The sequence below is a fragment of the Felis catus genome, chromosome B2 (genome assembly GCF_018350175.1).
Source record: "Felis catus isolate Fca126 chromosome B2, F.catus_Fca126_mat1.0, whole genome shotgun sequence".
Classification (NCBI taxonomy): Eukaryota; Metazoa; Chordata; class Mammalia; order Carnivora; family Felidae; genus Felis; species Felis catus.
Window position 1 is genome coordinate 132,079,390 of NC_058372.1, and position 22,794 is coordinate 132,102,183.

The window sequence follows — 22,794 nt, forward strand, 5'->3', positions numbered from 1 at the left end:
GTGAATCTCTCCACCTTATCATCTATTCAAAATTGATATATTATTGAGTGCCTTTAATATGCCAGTTGGTGGGGGCTTACCAGATAAATAGAATTTAACCCCTTGTTGGGATACTCATTTGCTTATTTTGGAGACACCTCTTGCAGACTAAGGATGTACTGCACGATACTAACAATATTCAGAAACATTGAAATAACTGTTGGTTCACTCTTGAGTGACTCTGTTTATTGGAAATAAAGCATTCATGTTTTTCAGGTGACACTTTTCCAGATGTCAGCATTTAGTAATAATTATTAGTGATAATTGAAGTCACTAGCACTTATCTTGTTATGTAGGCTAAAATTTGGGCTTTGAAGAGTATTGGATTGGTGAAACCATAATGAAAACATGAACCAAACATATTGAAATGGGCCCAATGGACTCTAAATGCTTTAATGGTGCCGGTTGAGGGAACTCATAGTAAAATTCTGACTTGTAGGTGTATCTATACCTGCAGCCTGAACTATACTACCCATGACACCAGAAGAATGAGAAAGCATCTGGGACCGGGAATCTTAAGGACTGCATCCAAATCTCAGTTTGCAACTTTAGGAACCACAGAGAAGTCACTTAATCTCTCTGAGTTTCTATTACTTCATCTATAGAGTACAGGAAATAATGGCTCTGCCCCTATCACTGGGATATTACAAAGATCAAATGATCTAAAGTTTGTAAAGTGTTTCAGAAACTGTGAAATGATATAATATAAAATATTAGTGTCACAAAATTTTTCAGAAACTGTAAAATAATGTGTTAACTTAAAAATATTAGTTTTGTTGTTGACCTCAGAATGTTATTTTTAATTTTATAACCATATTTAAGTTTATTTACTATAATATGCTTGCTCATTATAAACAAGATTCAGAGAAGAGGCAGTGTAGTATAAAGGCAAGAACTCAAGGCTGGAATCAGCTGACCTTGCATCCCAGTTACACAATTTATTGGCCAAGATTCTTCGGCCACGTTGCTTCTCTGAACCTGTTACTTCATCTGTAAAGCATACATAATAGTACTTACCTATATTAAAGGATATAATGTATGCAAAGCAGGTGGTAGAGTTGCTCAGTCAGTAGACACAATCAATGAAATTACTTCTATTATTACGAAGTTATAACGATCTTTGTTTTCCCTACTATCCATAGTTACAAATGTCCATCTGGCTCAAGGATTATATCATATTCTTCATATCATATCATATCAATTTTGTAGTGTCTTCAGTTTTTTTTTCTCAATCCCTTCCAAAAGCAAAGGATTCACAACTACCATTATTATGAAAATGTATTTGATATGCGATTAACAAGTTAGCGTTACAGTTATTTTCTTATGCTAGAGGTTATATCCTACTAAGATACCTGCACAGTAAGTCTAGTTTGAAAAGTAAAGCAAGAGGAGGGTCATGTGCGTTTGGAGACAAACTCTTATCAAGGTGATTCTTGTTGACATTATAGCCTCACTTTCATACTTGTTATTTTATATTTTATTTTTCTTGAGATGAATGTTTTGAAAATATTGTCCCACCTGAAAGAATCTGGTAATTGGTAGGATGAAGGTCTGTCTGAGAAGAAAAACACTGCTGAAAAAAACCTGATTTACTATCATGACTTTTATTCATTTTTAATACAGAATTTCATGGCTCATCAAGGAGTAAACCAGTCTATCATAAGATGTTGTCTTTTTGTTCATTTTAGAGATTTCCCTGCTTTTACTGGGTATGTGCTTTTGAAAACTCAACACTGTTTAAAAAGGAAGGAGCTGGCACTCTTTTCTCTTTCCCTTCTTCTTTCCAAGTTCACTGTATTTGCCCTTGAAAGTCCCTCTCACGGTTTTATCAATTCCTCCCTGCAGCCCATATTATTGTCATAGCTTAGTAACTATCATCATTTCATATTACATTTATAGTTCAGCTAATGTGATAGAATGGTGTCCACGCCAGAATCTCTTAATTTCTTTTTCTCTCCTTTACACAACTGAATACTGGAACCAAATGCTCAGTCAAATAGCTTTCTTATGTAACTAACAAGAGGTAAGTGTTTTCTTTTCTTCCTTTCTCACCCTTATTCTCTATCTCCCTTTGAATTTATAGAACTGGCTTTAATTATAATTTAACAGTGTTCCCAGGGCACATCAGTGATTCTCCAGACAGCTCAAACTGACTCGTGAGAGGACCTTGCTTTTCAAATTTGATGTTAGAATAGCCAATATGTTCCTAGCAAGAACTGACTAAGCAGTTGACTTATCTGTTTCCAGTTAGTTTCCATTTCCCTGTTTTCTGATCATGAACACTAACATTCCTTGCTATTACTGGTCCCCTAGGGATCCTTCTAAGCTCCCCCTTTCGCTATTTAAATACTTAATCTGTGGATGAGTTGGGGAGAAGCCTTTAATTAAAAAAAACATTTCACTATTTAAACCTACTTTTCCTTCCAGCTTATGTTGCAGCTTCTGAAATGAAGGTCTTGAACCTCATGTCAAGGAGGGCCAGATATTTATTCTCAAAGCATTTCTTAGAAAGCGAAAAGTATAGCTATAAATAAATGAAGAGAATAGGAAGATGGGGAAGAGAAAGGTATTATGTTTTACATGTTCTTCTGTTTCCTCTGATCAAATCTCTGCCAAAGTGTTTAAAATAAAGTTATATAATATGAATTTGGCTACTGTAACCAAGTACTAGGACCACCAGCAGATTCTCCATTTCTTTAATTCCAAAATAATAGAAATTAAGGGCTCCAGAATGATGCTAAGAGCTTTAAATAAATCAAAAAAGGCAAAGTATTAATTAGAAATAATTGTGTGTGTGTGTGTGTGTGTGTGTGTGTGTGTGTGTGTGTGTGTCTGTGTGTGATCTCATTGCCTTCTCTGGTCTAAAACTAACTAAACATAACAATAATATTTTTATAGTAAGTGAAAATATTCGTTTTCAGTTTATTTAAATTGTCAAAATGTTTTTATTGGGCCAAATTGAAACTAAGGTTTTGGACCTACTATTAAAATTCTAACAGAATTTAAAACTGTGAAGGTGTTGTTCACATATAAGTTCATATATGAATGAGTAAACCTAAAAGCTTTAGTTTTCAGTGTCTATTCTGAATGTTCATGGTAATTGTACTCTAGCATTTATTCAATTATTTGCTCACTTGACATACTACTAGATGAATATGTACTAGAGGAGGGAGTAGGTTAAGGAAAAAAAAATTAAAGGAACTTTGAGGAACTCCAGGCAGAGAGTAGCACATGAATGGAGAGGTGAAGCAACCTGCCATTTATGATGATTATCTTGATTTCTCTACAGCATAGAAAGAGGATCACAGTTGACATCAATGAGAGACAGAATGTAGATGGCTTTCTATGCCATACTCTGGAACTTGGCTTTTGTCCCTTTTTCATAGGTAAGGGGGGAAAACAGATACATTTTGAGCAAGTGAATTTCACATATTATTGAATTTCTGTGGATAGTCGCAGTGACAGCAGTGTGGAGGGTGTCTTGAGAGTGTACGAAACTATAGACAAAAACATATCAGGAGAGACCATTGCCATAGTCAAGGTGAGAGATGAGAAGGGCCTGAATCAAAACTAGAGAAGTGGGGATTTACAAAGACGTAATTTATAGGATTTAGTGAGGGTTATACATCAGAGATGAAAAAAAGACACAAGTCTACGTTTTTTGGCTTGAACAGCTTGGTGAACTCCTAAAATGAAGAATGCAGAAGGAAACATAGGTTTGTGGAAGACGATGAGGTCAGTTTTGGACACGTTGTGAAGTGTATGAAACATATCTCAGTAATAGACGATTGAGTCACTTAAGTCTCAAGCTCAAGAGGGAGAGGCCTGAGATGCATGAAAAGATTTGTTTGTCAGATTTGGAAGTCAACAGATAGATGATGTTAAAACCCAGAGAGTAACGAGCTTGCCCAGAGAGAGCCTAGTTGGGGGAAAACGTCCTAACAACAGAGCCCTGGAGAACAAAAACACTTTAAACCATCATTAGAAGAAGAGAAATTAGAAAAGAAGAATTTTTTTTAATAATAAGGAAGACTACCAGGAGAGAGTCATGATTTAGAAGGGAAGGGAAAATAAACAATTTCAAAATTAAACAAGATGAGGACTGAATTATAATATTGTCTTCACCCGTAACTTTGTCATTGATAAACTTTGCCAGAGCAGATTTGTATAGTAGATTTCAGAGGTTATGACCAGTAAAATTTAATATATACCAATTTTATCAATGGATCAATTCTAAAAATTACACAGAAATAGCTCATTCAAAAGAACAAGTTCATTAAAAATGACAGTATTTTCGGGGCGCCTGGGTGGCACAGTCGGTTAAGCGTCCGACTTCAGCCAGGTCACGATCTCGCGGTCCGTGAGTTCGAGCCCCGTGTCAGGCTCTGGGCTGATGGCTCAGAGCCTGGAGCCTGTTTCTGATTCTGTGTCTCCCTCTCTCTCTGCCCCTCCCCCGTTCATGCTCTGTCTCTCTCTGTCCCAAAAATAAATAAATGTTGAAAAAAAAAATTTTTTTTAATGACAGTATTTTCATATGCTATCTATAAACATTGTTTTAGAAATATTTTGCTAAAATAAAAATCCTTCAAATTAAAAAAAAATCTGATTAATATAATTGTATTTTGGGAGTATGAAGCCACACTTTTGGCCATGATGGCCAATGGATACTGGACTATCTGTACACAACCAGAATGCTAAACAAAATACATAAAAATATATAAAATAATGTTTTTAGACATTGGACAATAGGCAGCACAAGGCAGTATCTCTAAGGGAATGGAAACAAGAAAGAAGTGAGCTCTTTTTCACGACCTAGGTTTTCTAACAGAGGCAGAGGCAAGAGGAGAAATCCATGCAAAGCACAGAGATCTCACTAATCAAGAGTTTGGAGAGGTTGGGGTATTTGGAATAGCAGGAGAGAAGGGAGTACACTCAGCAAGGGCCCTAGAAACCTGCACAGGGTTATCCTTGAGACTTGGTGTAATAAAAAGTTGTCCATGTTAGGAACATGTCACAAGGTTGATATAACTACCAGAGAACTATAAATTCAGCCATTGTTGGAGCCTGCACAGAACTGTACTACATTCCAATTCCAACCAATCTGGGTAAGAGACCTCAATGCGCACTATGAATATTCAGTGGAGATCAGAGAAAGACCATGACCTAGGATAAGGCCTAACCTAGCTGGACAGTAGAATATGCTCTGGACCAACCTTAACCAAGCTTAAAAACAAATGTTGAAAAGATCAAGCTGATTCCCACATAAGTAGATTTCTGACCAAAACAAACTCAATGCTCTTTAAAGGAAGATAATAAAATCCAGAATTTCAACAATTAAACATTCAAAATGTCCAGCATCCAGCATATACATACATATATATTAATATTATATTATAATTATATTATATATTTTATACATATTAATAGACATGCAATGAAACAGGGAAATATGACCTATAACTCTAAGAAAAATCAATCAATAGAGATAGGCCCAGAAATCATTGAGGTGATGGAATCGGTAGGCAAGGTCTTTAATGGCTGTTATAAATATTTTCAAGGATTTAAAGAAAATTAGGAGCAAAATGAGAGGAGAAATTGAACCGATTTGAAAAAATACAATTTCTAGAGTTGAAAAACATAATATCTAAAATTAAAAATTCACTGGTTGAGCTTAAAAGCAGATTAGATTTGGGGCACCTGGGTGGCTCAGTTGATTAAGCGTCAAACTCTTGGTTTCAGCTCAGGTCATGATCTTGTGGTTTTGTGGGATCAAGCTCCACACTGACAGTGCAGAGCCTGCTTGGGCTTTTTTCTGTCTTCCTCTCTCTCTGCCCTTCCCCAACTCGTGCTGTCTCTGTTTCTGTCTCTCTCTAAATGAATAAATGAACTTAAAAAAAAAAAAAAGCAGATTGGATGCTATAAAAGAAATGATCAGTGAGCTTAAAAGCAGAAAAATAGACTCAAAATAGAAAAACTGAGAGAACAGACTTATACCAATAAACTAGATACCTTAGATGAAATGGACAAATTTCTTTAAAAAGTAAGTTGTTAAATCTGACATAAGAAAAAGGAGAATCCAAATTGTCCTATGTCAATTTAAAAAATTTAATCCTTAATTTACAATCTCACAAAAATAAAAACAAAAAATCAAGATCTGGATGGTTTCACAAAATTTTATCAAATTCTTAAAGAAGAAATAACCACAATCATACCTACAAGGAAATAAGGAAATAAACTTAGGGAATACTTCTCAGGAACTACATTACAAGATAGTGAAAATAATTTCAACAAGGACTTACATAAGTTCTTAGAAAAGAGAAGCAAGAAAACATATGTGCATGGAACAGTAAATAAAAATAGACAATATCACAGATTAAACAAAGATGCCACAACCATGGAGTGCCTTCAGTTCCAAATGAGGGAGTTTTAATTTTATTCCATAAGCAGTTGTAAAGTCAATGAAAGTTTTTGAGCATGGGAGTGGCAGGTCAAATAGAGATTTTGCAATCTTGATTTCATAAAAGCTATTCAGACTGAAGGGAAGTTTAGTGATGGAGAAAAAAGGAAAAATCCCTTCAATGGCTTGGAATGTTTCTTTGGGAATGGAAAGAAAGACACAGTGCCCAGAGGAAGCGTCAGGGTAGATTCAAAGAACAACAGCTACAAATCTAATCACATTTTCCAAATATTAAGGTAAAAATATATATTAGCTAGTCTGGATTCCAATTCTTAGGCTCAGGAAGAACCTCATATGGGATGTAATTTTACTGATGAAACCTCACTATGAGAAGATAAATATTATTTCAATTTATGCCATGTCCTTGGTTGGAAAAGACACTTTTAAATTTGGTACTAAATGTCTACATAGGAAAATTCAGGTAAGATGTATGAAGTTCTCTACCACAATTTTTAAACATGGAGCTAGTTTCAAGTAAATTTACAATGGGAAGCAATTGTATATTGTACATTTACAGGATTTTTAATTGATTTATGAGGATGGATTTATCTACTGAATTTGAAAATAATACTGATTAAATTAATTACATTTTATGTCATCCAAAGTTTTATCTTTTTTTCTCTCAAGATGGAATCTGATGAATGCATTTTTCTCTCCTCAACCAGTGTTCACGTACACATATCTCCGAGGGAGCATCTAATTCTCTGTGAATGTTATCAGGGGACTAAGGCAGACAAGAATTTGATATGTTTGATTTTCCAGCAATAAACAAATCATAGTGAAGAAAGCAGCAATTAGCATTGTGAATTTGTTAACACCACAATTAATATAAAAGAATTTTCATGACAACCAGCCTAAAGAAAGACTTGCTGTTTTTATAGTAGTATTCATTAAAGAAAAAAAAAAGCCAAAACAAATAAAAAAATTTAAGAGATGTATAGTTAAGGGATGCAGGATTTTTCTGAATGCTTTTAATTTTGCTCATTTGGCTGAATATAGAAAATTTTCACTTGTTCATCCATTCATTTATTCAGCAAGCATATGCTGAGCACTGCTCTCTGGGACACTGCAATAGTTAGAAGTTCCAGAGTCTACCACAAGGGGAAGAAGGACATGTACTCATGTAACTACAGACAATTACTTCAGGTAATATTGTAAGCAAAAGCTTCCCTTAAAACTTTCCCCTCTGCTTGAAAACACTTCTTTTCAAACACCGTGGAAGTGAAAGGATGTATGAGATCTTAAAGTTTCTGTTTTACTCTTCAAGTTAAGTCTCACACATTTTAAATATTTTCCTAGCCTGGTGCAAGCATCCTGTCCTTAAGAATTCATGTTACACAAGACTAGTGAACATTTATTGGTTGACAAACACTGGGATAAGAGCTGTTCCTTCCCTGGAAAATCTCACGGACTAATGGTAGGATGCCTCCTGTTTGCATTGCACTTTACAATTTACCAAGGGATTTATTTTTTAACCTATTTGGTCTCCACAACATCCTGTGAGTTTGGCAGGCAGTCAGTTCTATTTTTTTAGAGATAAACTAGAGCTCTAAGACTTTGTGTTTGTACTGCTGGTGAATGGTGGAATCAAGACATGTACATGAATCATCTAATTCCTGATCAAATGTTCTTTCAAACTCAACACCCAGTACATATATGGTGTGTATATGTGTATGTGTCATATGTGTGTGTATCTATCTATCTATCTATCTATCTATCTATCTATCTATCTATCTATCTATCTTCTATTATCTATCTATCATCTATCTCATAGGAAATGGGGTTAATGTAAATACCTCCCTTTCAAGTTCTCTGTCCCACATAATTTGTGGTTATGGAATGGTGAGTTCAGGAAAATATTTTCTTAAGTGAGGTCTCTCACTATATTCAGTTACAACTCTATAGTCAGGCATCTTGTGCAAGGAGTAGCATTAGCTTTATAGTTATATAGGGTCACTGAATGTCAGATACATTTGTTAACCACACTGTGTGTATTAAATCCATTAAACATCAGGACAACCCTAGGAAATAATTTCTCTTTTTATCCCCATTTTATATATGTATGTGCAAACTCCCTTTATATATCAAACACAGAGAAATCAACGAACTTGCCCATGGTGATACAACCAAAAAGTAATCTCAGGCAATGTGTCTCCAGAGCTAACCCTATCATATGTGATGGCATTTAAGAAGGAAATAATCTCATTAGCCAGGTTCAATGTCTGACACAGACTTCAGTGGTTACATTTTAAAGCAAATATTAGAATATACTGTATATTACATATAAGGTGCATTTCAAACCCCTGCCTGATAACATTTTAGCATGGATTGTTTAAATGTATTAGCTGGTTGCTAGTTACATAGCTTAGCTATTAGAATTGGGTCACAGGGCAGAAACATTTTAAGGTGGATGAATGTAGAATTATCAAAAACATGAAGAAACTTCTAGAAGACTAAGACAATACAGGGGCTATTGTAGAGGAGCACTTGGAAGCCAAGGGGGTGCTGTGAAGACACTGAATGCTTAGTCTGTGGCAGAAGAGGGTATAATGAGCCCAAGAGGAAAAACCAATGTCAATGGACATCTCATAAGGAGTTCTCAGTCCAGAAAGGAAGGCAGATATGTCATATACAATTATACTATCTTGAAGTATATGTTCAAATGGAGATGTGTGCATGATTCAAAGAAGTTTTGGAGGAATGCTAATTTACCAGGATGGAAAGAAAGGTCACGAAAAAGGACATTTCTGAGGAGACAGCTCCTAAAGAATGGATGGATCAGGCAGAAAAGGAGGTATAGTAGGTAATTAGTGCAATGTTTCGATTTCTAAACCATTCCAAAGTATTTTGAAAGTATAAAATGCTTGAGGCATTTAAAAAAAATTACCGTTTATTTGTTTTTAAGATAGAGACAGCATGAGTGGGGGAGAGGCAGAGAGAGGGAGACACAGAATCCAAACGAGGCTCCAGGCTCTGAGCTGTCAGCAAAGAGCCTGACGTGGAGCTCGAACTCATGAACTGCAAGATCATGACCTGAGCTAAAGTTGGACGCTTAACCGATTGAGCCACCCAGGAGCTCCAGGGCATTTTAAATGAGGAATTAAACATTTTATTTTACTATTAAAGATAGTATATTTAAAGAAATTGTTTAAATAATTGATAATAGATTCTTTTCTGCCACAAGTTTGAAGAAATAACAAGCCACTGATGTGGCACTAAGTGTGTAAGAAATTGGGGAGAAGCTTTCACTGCAGCAAGTAATGAGGAGGGTAGAATTCAATACATTTCTATTATGTAGTAGTTTTTTGTTTGTTTGCTTGTTTGTTTATTTCTCCTTGGTGTTTTATGCCCACTTACAGATGAGAAAACAGAAGTGTAGAGAAGTATTTGCTACCATTAAGTGATAAATCCAAAATCTGAATCCAGACATGTCTGCCAATTCCAAAGTTCATGCTCTTTGTAAGATATCATTTGCTCCATTCACCCAGACCTTTTCACTCTAACCTCCTCAGGAAATACAGATATGAAGGTTCTATCAAAGACCTAAATGAACCACTGCAGCAATGTTCAGCAAACCCATGCTCAGGATTGGCCTCTGAGAGGAAGGAATCAGGGGATTGCCAAATCTCTCTTCTTCCTCTTTCATGTTCTTAGTCTTGGTAAGATTTGAAGCCAGATGTTCCTTTTGTTGCTATCTATCTATCAGCTCTGGATATCTGATAGAGGTTGTAGGATGAGGGAGAACAAAGGAAAGAGGACTGTGTGGAATTTGGCTATGTGTAAGGCTTTAAGGTAAAAGGGGAAAGATCATGGGATTTCCACTTTGCCCAATGGAGTTCTCCAGAGCATGAGAGCAGAGGAGGCTTCAAAGCAAAAGTTCCAGGTAGGAAAAAATCTGAATTTATTTGTATTAGCACTTAAGTGCGATTATAGGTGGCTGGATAAAGCACAAATCTCATAGAGGTGAGGGTTCTTTAATGTACCTCATCAGAGAGAAGAATGGTTGTGGCAGCAAAAATGAATGCAGCTGGTATTCCCACTTCTTCCTAGCGTCATGAAGGGAAAGAGAACATTCAGCTCTTTGGAAAGGAGACCTACCCAAGTGGAACATCAGAAGGGAGCAGAAAGGATGTGCATTGGAACCAGGGTTGACTGGAGATCCAAGGAAGTGGTAAACGTCAAGGGAGTTAATGAGAAGGATGCCAATCACCAGGTCAAGTCTGTTTTTACTACCTCTTCTCAGGCTCTTAGTCACTTTCTTATCTAGCATTCACTTCTCTCTCCTCTTACCAGGACCATGATTCTGCTCTCTGAAATCTATAACAGCTTTTTTTTTACTTACAGACTGACCCATGCTTACCCAGCAGGCATTCAGTATGCTCCACAATGTGGCACAACTTCTCTTTCCAACCTGGTCTTCTACTCTTACTATGGGAAATCTCATTAAATTGGTGTATGCCCCATTGGTGTATGCCTCAAAAGTATTTATACTTTTGTGCTTTCCCATCTCTGTATCTTTGCTCTCTGTGTTGCCTCTACCCAAATGCTCCTCTCCCTTTTCCCCACTCTTCCGGCTGAACCTTAAACACAGTATGAAGTGCACAAAAGTTGTCCCATAGGGCCTGATCAAGGTTACATCTTTATGTCTCATTTCCTTTATAATTTGTAAACTCTTGAAGGTCAATAAAATATCCATATATCCTATTATTCCAAGGCATAATTCTTTGTACATAATAGGCACTCAATATATAACTGATAAATTAAGATTTTAAAAAGATATTATGATTCTATTAACTAAGGAGATCTGGAAGGATCATTTGCTAGCATCTAGTCTAACGCCTTCCTTATAGAGATGAGGAAACTAAATCCCAAGGAAGTTAATGATCTTGATCTGCATAATAACTACTTGAGCCACAGCCAGCACTAAGAATAATAGCTAACATCATTTGACTACCTACCCTACACCAACCCCAGCTATAAAACTTTCCTTATTTCAACCTTTTTAACCTTTAACTATCCTATGAGGTACTCAATAGCTCATTTAATAGGAAAATAGAGTCATGCAGAAAGACAGAGTGATTCCAGTCTTGACTGATTCCAGAGTACACGTGCTTAACCATAACTCCTTTCAGCTGGAACCTTCTGTCAATCTAGTCCTCATTCTACTCTGCCATTCTATTTCCATTTGTTAGCGCAGCAGGGTATGCAACTATTGGCTGACCCTGGCCCTTGCTATAAAATGAAAGACCTGTAAAAAACCCACAACATGTAGGCATTCACTGACATTAGTAATAAAGCTAATAAAATTAAGCTAGTTCAATCCAATAACAATGTGATGCTAGTTGAGAAATGAAGTGTAGACCCTACTTAGCAAATTTAGTATTTTGGTCTCTACAATTTAGTTTTCTTTACAGCAGGTAACAAAGAGACCCAATAAATAGAAGTAGCATTGGCTATTCTAAATCCACCATTTCTGCAATTTTTTACTGTTATCTACTTGAAAGGAAAAAAATATATACCATGGAGGTTTTGGGGTTTATGTTTCAGTTGGTAACGACGATGATGATGGTGGGAACAATTTCTCAGTTCCATTTTTTTTCTATGTATGAGTAAGCTTATTTTCTAAAGCTTCAGAAACCAAAGCCTGTCTCAGGCAAGCCTATTTTAAATTGCTTTATGCTTAGTTTTCCTTGCTAATTAAATTCCAGTTTATAATTTATTACAGCGTTCCCTTTTCTCATTCACTGTATTTCTGTGTGAGCTATTTCTAGATGAGAAGTTTGAAATTTTCTCAAGGAAATATAAACCTTGCCTTTTTGTTAATTATAAGAGTGGCTGTGACCACAGGATAATTCTGGAAAAGCAGTGCTTTGATTTTCTCTAAAGTTTTACATTCGTAGTTAAAATCTACAAATCTTGGAGGTTACCCTACCCAGACTCCATTCCTAGACCCCACCCTTGTCACAACATCTTCTTTAGATGGCAGCCTCTGCTTCCCCAGAGCAGCCCAAGAGACCATCCAGAAATACAAACTTATTCCTCTTTCTCTACTGCAGACAGCCCTTCTGTCTCATTATCCACTCTCCTTATCATGACAACTTCTTCATGACTTGGATGCTTTGTTTTCTCCAGCCTCCTCTCTCACCACCTCAGGTCCTAGCAATCAACTCACCAACATGTTGCAATTTTTGCAATAGAAAATCTAGAGAACAAATCTAATACTTCTTCCTCATGACCATTTCTCAGGTATTTAAGTAACAACTTTGTGTCACCAAAGTTTTCTGTTTTCAGGATTCATTTCTCTGATCCTGGCCATTCTTCAATAATTATGCTCTAATGTATACATGTCTTGGTGAAGTCTGTTAAAACTGAGTTCAATATTTTGATATGGTTTATGTTCTTCAGAGAACAATAAGCTTTTGCTTTTCTCATTCCATACACTAAACTTTCATTTATGGAAAACAAAATTTCGCAAACCTTTTCAGTATCCACATCTACTCAATTTGTACTAGCCAACTAAAACTTTACACTGATTTTCATCATATTAAAATTCCCAAAATCTGTTATTTGCATTTATTGTTTTAAACATAGATACGATAATTTATATTAATTTCTGTTGCATTGCATCTCATTAATTTTTAACTTTTAATTTCACCCTATTGAAAATGTTTATCGTTCAGAATCCTATGTTTGCATCATTCAAAACTGGATAAATTCGGGGTGTCTCGGTAACTCAGTCTGTTAAGCTTCCGACTCTTGATTTTGGCTCAGGTCATGATCTCACAGTTTGTGAGTTTGAGCCTTGCATCGGCTCCACGCTGACAATGAGGAGCCTGTTTGGAATTCTCCCTCTTTCCCTCTCTCTCTGCTTCTCCTCTTCTCTCCCTCCGCCCCTCCTCTCTGTGTCTCTCAAAATACATAAATGAACTTAGAAAAATAAAATTGGATAAATTGGCTATCTTTGTCTTCATTCAAGTTATAGATTAAAATGTTGAAAATCACAGGGCCGAATACTCAGTTTGTGGGTAGCTGTTATATTACTATGATTAAAGTCATATTTTACCATCTCTTTCATGAAGTTTAGAGACTTGACAGACACACTCTTCTCAAGAATATCAAATCACATTATGTAGTCTTGGTGAAACCATGTTAGCTCTTTGTGATCCCAAAGCACGCTTATAATCATAATTCTTTTGGAAAGTCCGTTAAACATTGAAATCATATACATGACCCTGGAACAGATCTCTTTCCTTTCAGAAAACTTAAAAGAGAAAAATGACGGAAAAAAAAATTCTGAGGAACCTCCTCTACATTCCATAAGTTTTTGAAGATAATATATAATGGCTCTACAGTCATATTAGCAACTATTTATTATGAAAGAAATATGATCTAATCCTCTCTTCACTGTGTTGCTATTTGGTGTTTTTCTTAACCATGGTGACTTTACTCTTTCTAATGTGAAAATTCTTTCTCTTGATAGAGAGGATGAAAGTAAAACAGGAGTTCAATTTTTAAAGTCTGAATGGTTCTGATGTAATTTTATCCGTATTTGCCCAAATCACATTAAATGAGAGTTGAAGACTGCTCAGAATTATTAAGAAACATTAACTTTTTAAAGTCAGCCTCCTCCAGCAGAGCTTCCAAAGGCCATACTCTGTCCTCTATCAGCCCCTAATTTCCCCAGGCTCATTAAGGAAGGTCTTATGGGCTTTGCACATGTGCTTCTGAATGCATAGATGGATGAATCCTTTGATTTTGGGTGGTCAGTCATGCTCCTTTGTCAGAGCCACTCCTGCTTTCATGTCCTTCTGCCTCCTATGTTGTTCCTGTCCGTAGTGTCACAGTCCCAGCTTGTCATCCTAAAGCCTTCTACTACCCTGCCATGGGCTGTCGGTGCACTTCCCAGGTTACCATGGTTTCTATGGTTTCTCCTGGTCCTGCTCCTGACTACTCTGATGTCACTGCTGATTCCTTGCCTTGTCTCCTTGACACAAACAAGTCATCTTGCTGAAGTGAAGAAATGCCTTGTTCTCACAGCAAGCTGTGTGGGAGTATGTTATTACTTCCTCTACTTCCTGGGGTTCTCACACAAATCCTGGTAGATGAAGGTGATGATAATCTGAGTAGTACACACCCAGGCATATTCCAATCTCTCCCTCCCTTTTGACAGAGGCTCATTATATTTCAGCACACTCCTGGATCTAAATTCCTACTACACTGGGTTCAGAATAATCCAAAGTACACTCCCTACCTCAAGGTCAGCTTACTACCAGCATTAATTCTACCTGCAATTTTAACTCCTTGCCATGTAGCTTAACATACTGACAGATACCAAGGATTATGGCATAAACATTTTTATGAGGCCATTATAGTGCCTACTGCATCCACTACCCTGTTGGCTATGCCTTTGCTCTAACAAACAGAAGGCTGCCTGATCCCAGTGCAGCCACTTGAATGTACTACCACAGGGCACTTGAACTTTCTTAGGCATGACCAAGGCACCAAGTTCTCTGAAACATTCTACTTCAAGGAACACATTTCTGAGTGGTTCTCTCCATGGCACCCAACTTGGAATGTTACTGTATCTCTCTTTCATCCTCTTAGAAATAATAGGTTTTATAGATTCTCTCTCCAATCTCTGACCCTTTCTTATAATCCTTCACCTGGACTGATAGGTGTAAAACCATTTCTATAGCATTTTCTTTATAATTCCTGTAAAAGGAAATACATCTTAGAACTATTTTAGTATTTGAAACTCACTTCACTGGCATCATAACTGAAATGTAATTTTTAACATCTTGTTACATGGTACATTCAATTGTTTGCTATTATAAATGATTCTGCAGGTGAATGTTCTTAAATACGCATCATTTCACAGATGTTCAAGATGTTAGATAAGTCCAAGAAGTGAAGCCAATGACCAAAGGTCCCCATTTTGACTTCTGATGGGTATTGCTAAATTGATGTTTATACTCCTACGTACAGATATGCACTAATTTACACCCCCAGAAGCAAATAATTGAGGGAGACTGTTTTTCCACACTACTACTAACAAGACATAATGTCTATTTGGTGATGCTAAAACATATTTTATTGCATTTCCCTTCGTGATTAGAAATGGGCATGCTATGATCAAGAACTATTTGCAATTATAGGTGTTTCCTATGTTTTTCTTTTTTTTATGTTTTAGAATGTAGAATATTCTGGTAATTTTTAACTGACTTTTGAGAATTCAAGTAGCATGAAGCCTAAGTGTGGTTGGAATTAATCTTGAGAATCTCCCCAAGGGAAAGAATCAGGAAAAAGGAATGTGAGGCAACAAGTGTCAATAACCAGAGTCCCAGAATCTTGGAATCCTCTGATCTCTCTGAATCTTACTTTGACCACTTCCAGCATGAAAGTAATAATCATGAAGATTTTCTTATGACTCTAGGATTATCTCTTTCTCTCAGTGGAGGATACAGAAGTGGAGGTTCCATTGCAAAGAATGTGGAGGAAGTTTCTCTTTGATTGGGGCTCAGATGGATAAGGGCAGGGTTAATATTACAAGATCCTGAATTAAGAAGGAATATTCTTTTTTAAAAATTTTGTAAATATTTTATTTATTTTTGACAGAGAGAGAGAGAGACAGAGCATGAGCGGGGGAGGGGCAGAGACAGAGGGAGACACAGAATCTCAAGCAGGCTTCAGGCTCTGAGCTGTCAGCACAGAGCCCGACACGGGACTCGAATTCACAGACTGCGAGATCATGACCTGAGCCAAAGTCGGATGCTCAACTGACTGAGACACCCAGGGGCCCCAGGAAGGAATATTCTTAAGAACACTGGCATATAAACAATCCTTAAAATGTGCAGAAATTCCTAACTCCAATTTATTATATTCAAATGGATAGGAAACAGATAGCCAAACTATTTAGGCCTATTTTCAATGAAAAAACGTTAGGAATCTGTAAGTATCAAAATAATATTGATGCCTACTTACAAAACCTTAAATTTTGTGTTCTTTCTTAAGTTGGATAGAATGACTATAATGTTTTATGTGTTATTTCAGATGAACATTGACATTCAGTGCCCTTTAGTGTGGGATCTTTCACAATTCAAGTTCTATATTGAGCATATAATTTATGTCCAATGACACGCTCTCTTGAACTGCTGAAGGAAAAAGGCTCCTTCCCTGTGGAAAATATAGGGCCAGGAAATGAGAATTCAGATGTCAGGTATCTTGATCTATTTAGAGAATCCTCGATTCTGATAATCCAAGTAAATGAAGTTTTGTGACACTATTTAATGGTGATTAAAGTTGGGCCAAAAAATGTCCCAAGGACAGAATAATTTACCATGTTTGAATAAAATTTTTGTTTGTTTTCAAGGCTGTAGCCCAAACAGCATAATAATTTTTCTCAGATGATCTTTCCTACCCCTTTTATTAGATTATGACTGCAACCAAAATAGTACACATAGTCCTCATTTTGCACCGTAGCGCAAGACCATAGAAATGACCATGTAAGATGATACCCTACAGAGTAATCTTAATAACTGATGGGAAAAATTACAATTATTCTATGACCTTTAAAATGTTTGTCAAAACTTTAAAACCTCCCTTATCATAGTTTACAAATGTATAGGAAAAGGTAAAAAAAAAAAAGTAAAAATAATATTTACTTAGTGCATTTTAATTTAAAATATTACAACCATTGAGAATTAAAATTATTTATCTGTACATTCATCAAGAGCAGTCTGAATGGTGCCTGGCTTCTCGTTGTCATTGCATAACTTAAGCTACAAAAGGAGCATCTTTCCTGCTTTGGGGAACTGTCATAGTGCTTTCTACATTTTGATCATCTTCAAAACATTTTAGCCTTCGTGCTGTCAATGTTGTGAAACAACTCTGAGAGCTCTTTCAATGTGAAGAAGGCACTTTCTCTAGGACAGCTTCACCTTTTTGTCAAATCACTTTCCTTGTTTGTGTTAATAAGTTCACCTTCACGAAGTTCACCTTGAGTAAGTCTCTCTGGCTACGTATCTACGGGCTGTCAAATGGGCCAATGCCAACATTCCCACAGTTGGCCATTGTTTCTACAGCTGAATTTATGTTCATTCAACTTGCTGTCACTTATCTCTTCACTGCACTGTCGTCTCTGTTGGCCAGGTCACTCTGTTAATTGATTAGCTATATTGTAAAATGTCACATAGGTCGGTCACCCGGAGACAAGGAAGCAACACCACTACACGCTTTACTGTCTGTATGTGATCTAATAACAGATGTGCAGTGACCCATCACCAACATATTTTAAAAGTGACATGATTTGTCCCTGATCATAATGGGCATCTGTTATGGACATAAAAGTTGTGGGCTGAAGAGCTAATAGGAAGTTTGCACCGTATGTGCCCATTTGGTTACTATGTCATAGTGACTTAAATTCGAACCGTGTTGCTGGAGGATGGGTGTTAATCAACCATGGTAACTGAAATTCATGCGTGTGGGAACTGTCCAAAGATCGACTTGCTATCAATAGAAATGATGTATTTACTTCTTTATTCATAAGGCCTGTCTTTTGAAAATAATTAAATGACCCTGTTTTCTAAGTGTACTTTAAGAAAATGGGAGAAGAAACTGGACCAAATAGTAGGATCTCATGAAAGATTATTCTGATGAAAGCTCTGCATTTTACTTCATCAAACAGCTTACATAATATCTACCAGGCCAGGAATTTTGCTAAAAGCTTTACAAACATCATCCCTTTTAGTTGTCTTAATAACAACGAGGTAGTCACTATTATTTTTCCCCTCTTAAAGATGAAAAAATAGAAACAAAGAAGTAACTTGCCTGAGGTTTACAGCCTGTAAATGGCAAAGCAAGATTCAAACCCAAGCAGTTCGGCTTTAGAGGCTGTGCTTTCAACCACTGCATAATGCTGCCTGTGTCATTGATCTGTGTTGCTAATTCTGCAAAGTAACACATTATCAGGTCATTGCTCTTCCTGATAGAGTTGGGTCTATCTCATTCATTGTCATGGTAGATGACTGTAGATATAAAATTCAGCACACAAAACTGACATTATTTATGACAGATTACTAGGGCTCCACAGAGCTTAGGGGAGAGGTTGTGCTTTTCTCTTAAGAGAGCCATGAATGAAAAGGGAGTGGTTTGGAGGAAAAGGGATATAGCTGGTGACATCTCAGGGTCGGAGTTAACTAGTTCAGAGGGTCAGAAGGGTGAAGTTCTGAGCACGAAACTCTACAGGAAAGTAGAAAAAAAAAAAAACACCAGGGATCATGGAATGAATAAATCATTTACCCTATTTCTACTCAGATTACCAGGGTCTTTTTAAGGACACATTCAAGCCAACTTCACTGAAATTTAAATGGCATCAATTTTACTTTGCCTTGCAAACAACTGTCTACCCTTCTGGCCACTAAACCTGAACATTTAGTGAACCTGACAAACCTATTAATAACTATATTCAGTAGACACAACTGTTAGAGCACAGCAAGTTCAAAAGTATTATTCCATTTCTTTTATTAAATATCTGGAGGATACCAGTAATCAGATACCTTTATCTACTTCATTGGGATTGTGGTTAAAGATGTAAACGGTTGTTGATTTTTAAATCTTTTTGTGTTTCATGGCCACTTCTTGAGTGTCTGCTTGGTGCCTAGCAACTGCCAAGCATCCAATTTTCAGTGCTAATCCTTTTCTCTGTGGCAAATAAAAAGAAAAAAAAAATCAAAGGTTATGCATGTTGTTACTAGAAATAACTTATTTCATAAAACAATATGAATGACCTAGAATAAGTCATTCATGAATAGAAGGTCACAAAGAAGAGGACAGTACAGGGTCTATTTCTCATGGAGTCTTCCGACCAATTTCCAAGTCCAGTTCCACGAGTTGTGAGAATTTATTATTTGTACAACCAATCTTAGTTCCTGAGTGATTTCATTTAAAAGGAGGAAGAAAGAAAAGGGTCAATCCTGAAGAAAAACTAGGAAAAATATGTACAGGTGGTGGGTGGTATGGTAAAAAGCATATGAACTGAAGACAAGAGACAAATTTGTGTCCCCAAGTAATTACTCGAAGTAGGCACCAGTTTTCATTAAGAAGAGAAAATTGAGCTATTTGATCTCTAAACTCTCCTTAAGTTCAGCATTTGAATAATACTACAAAAGCACTCTAATTATTGCAAGGTCATAATAAACTGTAACATTCATTAGCTCATGATGCTCAATGCTGAAATGCCTCCCCTGGCTTTCCATTTCTCTTTGCCACTCCTTTCTTTAAACATCCTGTGTTCCACATACAAGGCTGTCACCTTCTTGTCCGTGGGGTCTCAGCTCCAATGTCACCTCCTTCTTCTCAGAGAGGCTCTCCCTACCCAGCTGATTTAGGGGAGTTTTTCCCAAGTTAATCTCTATCACCTACCCTGTTTTAATTTTCTCTATAGCAACTTGCGATGATTTTATTCATTTACTTGCTCTTCATCTACTTCCTTCCATACAAGTGCATAAGCTATGTGAAGGCAGGGATCTTATCCATCTTATTCCTCTGTGTATCCTCTGCAACAGTGCCTGGTAGGGAATAAATAATTATTTTGAGAATAAATGCATGATCATATGCCACCAATACCAAAGCACAATGACAATGGCAATGCTTGGTGTGTAGTAAGTGTTCCGTAAATATTTTCTCAGTGTAACTGAATGAGTGGACTTGATCACATTCTTATAAAGGTGGCGGTATGAATTATTTATTATCTTTCTGTATTGGCTTCCTATTACTGCTGTATCAAATTACCACAGACTTGATGATTTAAAACAACACAGTTATTATTTTATAGTTCTGGAGATCAGAACTCTAACATGAGTATCATGGGGTATTGTCAGTATCATCAAGATATTGTCAGGGCTGCATTCATTCTGGAGATTTTAGGGGAGAATCTGTTGCTTTGCCTTCTCCAGTTTGTAGAGGTTGCCTGCATTCCTTGGCTCATAGCCTCCTCCCATCTTTAACGCCAACAATGACCCATTGAATTTTTGTCATGCTCTACCACTCTGACACTGATTCTCTGGCTTCCCTTGTGATTCTCTGGGCCTACTTGGATAGTCCAGAATAATCTCACCTAAAATCCTTAATTCAATCACATCTGCAACATACTTTTTTGCCCTGTAATGTGATATATCCATAGGTTCCAGGGATTAGGACATGGACATCTTTGGAAGGCCATTATTCTGCGTGCTACATCGTCCTTTCGAATGATTCTGAACAAATCACCCTTGTCTTGGGTAATTCTATGGAAGCTTTTTATCTTTCAAAGTGCTACATGGTCACATGCTGGAGAGGATTCCCCATAATCTTATGTCTCATTTTCCCGTGTCATGGCTGTGGCCTGAGGGGGTTAGTAATGCTACTTTGCACACATTGAGTGAAGAGTTTAGGCTACTGCCACATATGCACTTAAACAGCCTAAAAATAAGCAGACATTGACTTCTCTGGACAGGCTAAAAATTCATTTCTGTTGCTGGTAGAAGATAATTACAAGTAGAGAAAATGCATTCCACTTCCATCACCAAAATAAGGACACCACCACTGTATATTGTAAGAAAATAAAATTTCGTGAGAGTCAAGGAAATTGCACCATTATTAGAAGGATCTATCTTAAGCCCGGAAGATGGGGTGTGGGGGGGAGAAGGGCCCGAATGATAGAGTACAAAATTTGCAATGAGCTAAGGCAGTTCTCTTCACTTGCCTAGGCTAAGTTAGCCTGTACAATTAAGCAAACCCAGGGGCCTAACACATTAACTTGCTATCGATATATTCTAACTGCCTTGGCACAGCTAGTGTTTCTGGCATTATTTATGAAGGCAGTCTTGCTATATTTGCACAGCATGTGGCACTGTTCATAGCAGGCTACAGATTATTGTCAATGAATAATGCCTGAGAAGCTCCTAACCCTTTGTGCTTATGCCTAATAACTAAATAGCAATAGCTGCTTGTCTGTGTTCTGCTTAAGGTTATAGCACAGCCATAAATAAACTAGTGGCAAGATCCATTTGGCATCAATGACTACCACTGCAAAGTTATAAGTTCATATTATTCCCTGTTATATTATAAACAATGTTCATACTAAGATTTCTTAAAGGTGAAGAATACAAAATATAGACATCAGAATTTTTTGAAATCTCATATCGCTTGAATTGTTAATCAAGCCAAAGTATATATCTGGTCTTGCTTGGGAATTTACCTTTGGGCAATCACAGAGAAGTGGGAATTCCTACACAATCATTTTTATCTCGGAATTAATAAAAATTGCATGAAACTTTATACTCTAACATTCAGTGGAAGGTTAGGCTTTTTCTTGCCAACCATTCTTCAGAAGAGGCCAGTGGATCTCAAAATTTCCCTGTTGGGTAAAGACAAAAATCCCTGATATTTCCCCTTTACCTCCTCTTAAAGGCTACATACAAACACTTTACCAAAATTGATAGGAAAACCAGCACTCCTTTTGCTAAAACACCATCAGGGCAATCTCTGTGCCTGATGCCCAGTTTAAATGAATATCTTTCAAATTCATGCAGGAAGTAAGCATTCAAAATGAAGTACTGACCTTCTTTTTTTTTTTTTAATGTTTATTTATTTTTTGAAAGAGAAACAGAACGTGAACGGGAGAGGGGCAGAGAGAGAGGGAGACACAGAATCCAAAGCAGGCTCCAGGTTCCGAGCCGTCAGCACAGAGCCCGATGTGGGGCTCAAACCCACGAACCAAGAGATCATGACCCAAGCCAAAGTCAGACGCTCAACCAACTGAGCTACCCAGGCGCCCAGTACTGACCTTCTTTAGGAGATCACCACTCAGTGTAAGACTCAGGACTTACAGAAGGTAATATAAACCAAGTGCCACAAATACTGGGCAGGGAGGCAGAGCGAGAGTCCTGGACAGAACTGTAGTCACGAGGGACTTCACCATGAAAGGGATCAGGAGTTCTCCTTCATCTTCTGGTTTTTACCTGTCTTCACCAACTCACCACCGTGTATTTGTTTCCTGAGACGGCCAAAATAAATGACCACTATCCAGGTGGTTTTAGATAGCTGAAACTTATTCTCTCATAGTTCTAGACACGAGAAGTCCGAAATCAAGGTGTCAGCAGAGCGTTCCTCTCTCAGAATGCTCTAGAGGAGAGTCCTTCATTGCCTCTCCCAGCTTCTGGTGTCTCCAGATGCTCCTGGGCTTATGGCTGGATAACTTCATCTAGACTCTGCTGTATCTTCACATGGCCTCCTTCCCTGTGGGCCTCTGTAGCCAAAAT

The 22,794-nt window shown here is 37.1% G+C and overlaps 1 long non-coding RNA gene across 17 annotated transcripts in view; it reads right to left on the bottom strand.

The window, feature by feature from the left end:
- Positions 1-22,794, bottom strand: part of LOC102901364 — a 278,672-nt gene that overhangs the window by 64,250 nt on the left and 191,628 nt on the right. For 4 of the 17 annotated variants that reach the window (XR_006598372.1, XR_006598377.1, XR_002742507.2 and 1 more), the window contains 3 exons: positions 19,916-20,061; positions 19,051-19,195; positions 18,319-18,441 (listed from right to left, as the gene is read on the bottom strand). The exons of 10 other annotated variants lie outside the window; for them this stretch is intronic. This is a non-coding gene — a long non-coding RNA (uncharacterized LOC102901364). Of the gene's footprint in view, positions 1-18,318; positions 18,442-19,050; positions 19,196-19,805; positions 20,062-22,794 lie in introns of those variants that run through there. 3 more of the 17 variants (XR_006598375.1, XR_006598366.1, XR_006598365.1) reach the window with 3 other exon arrangements.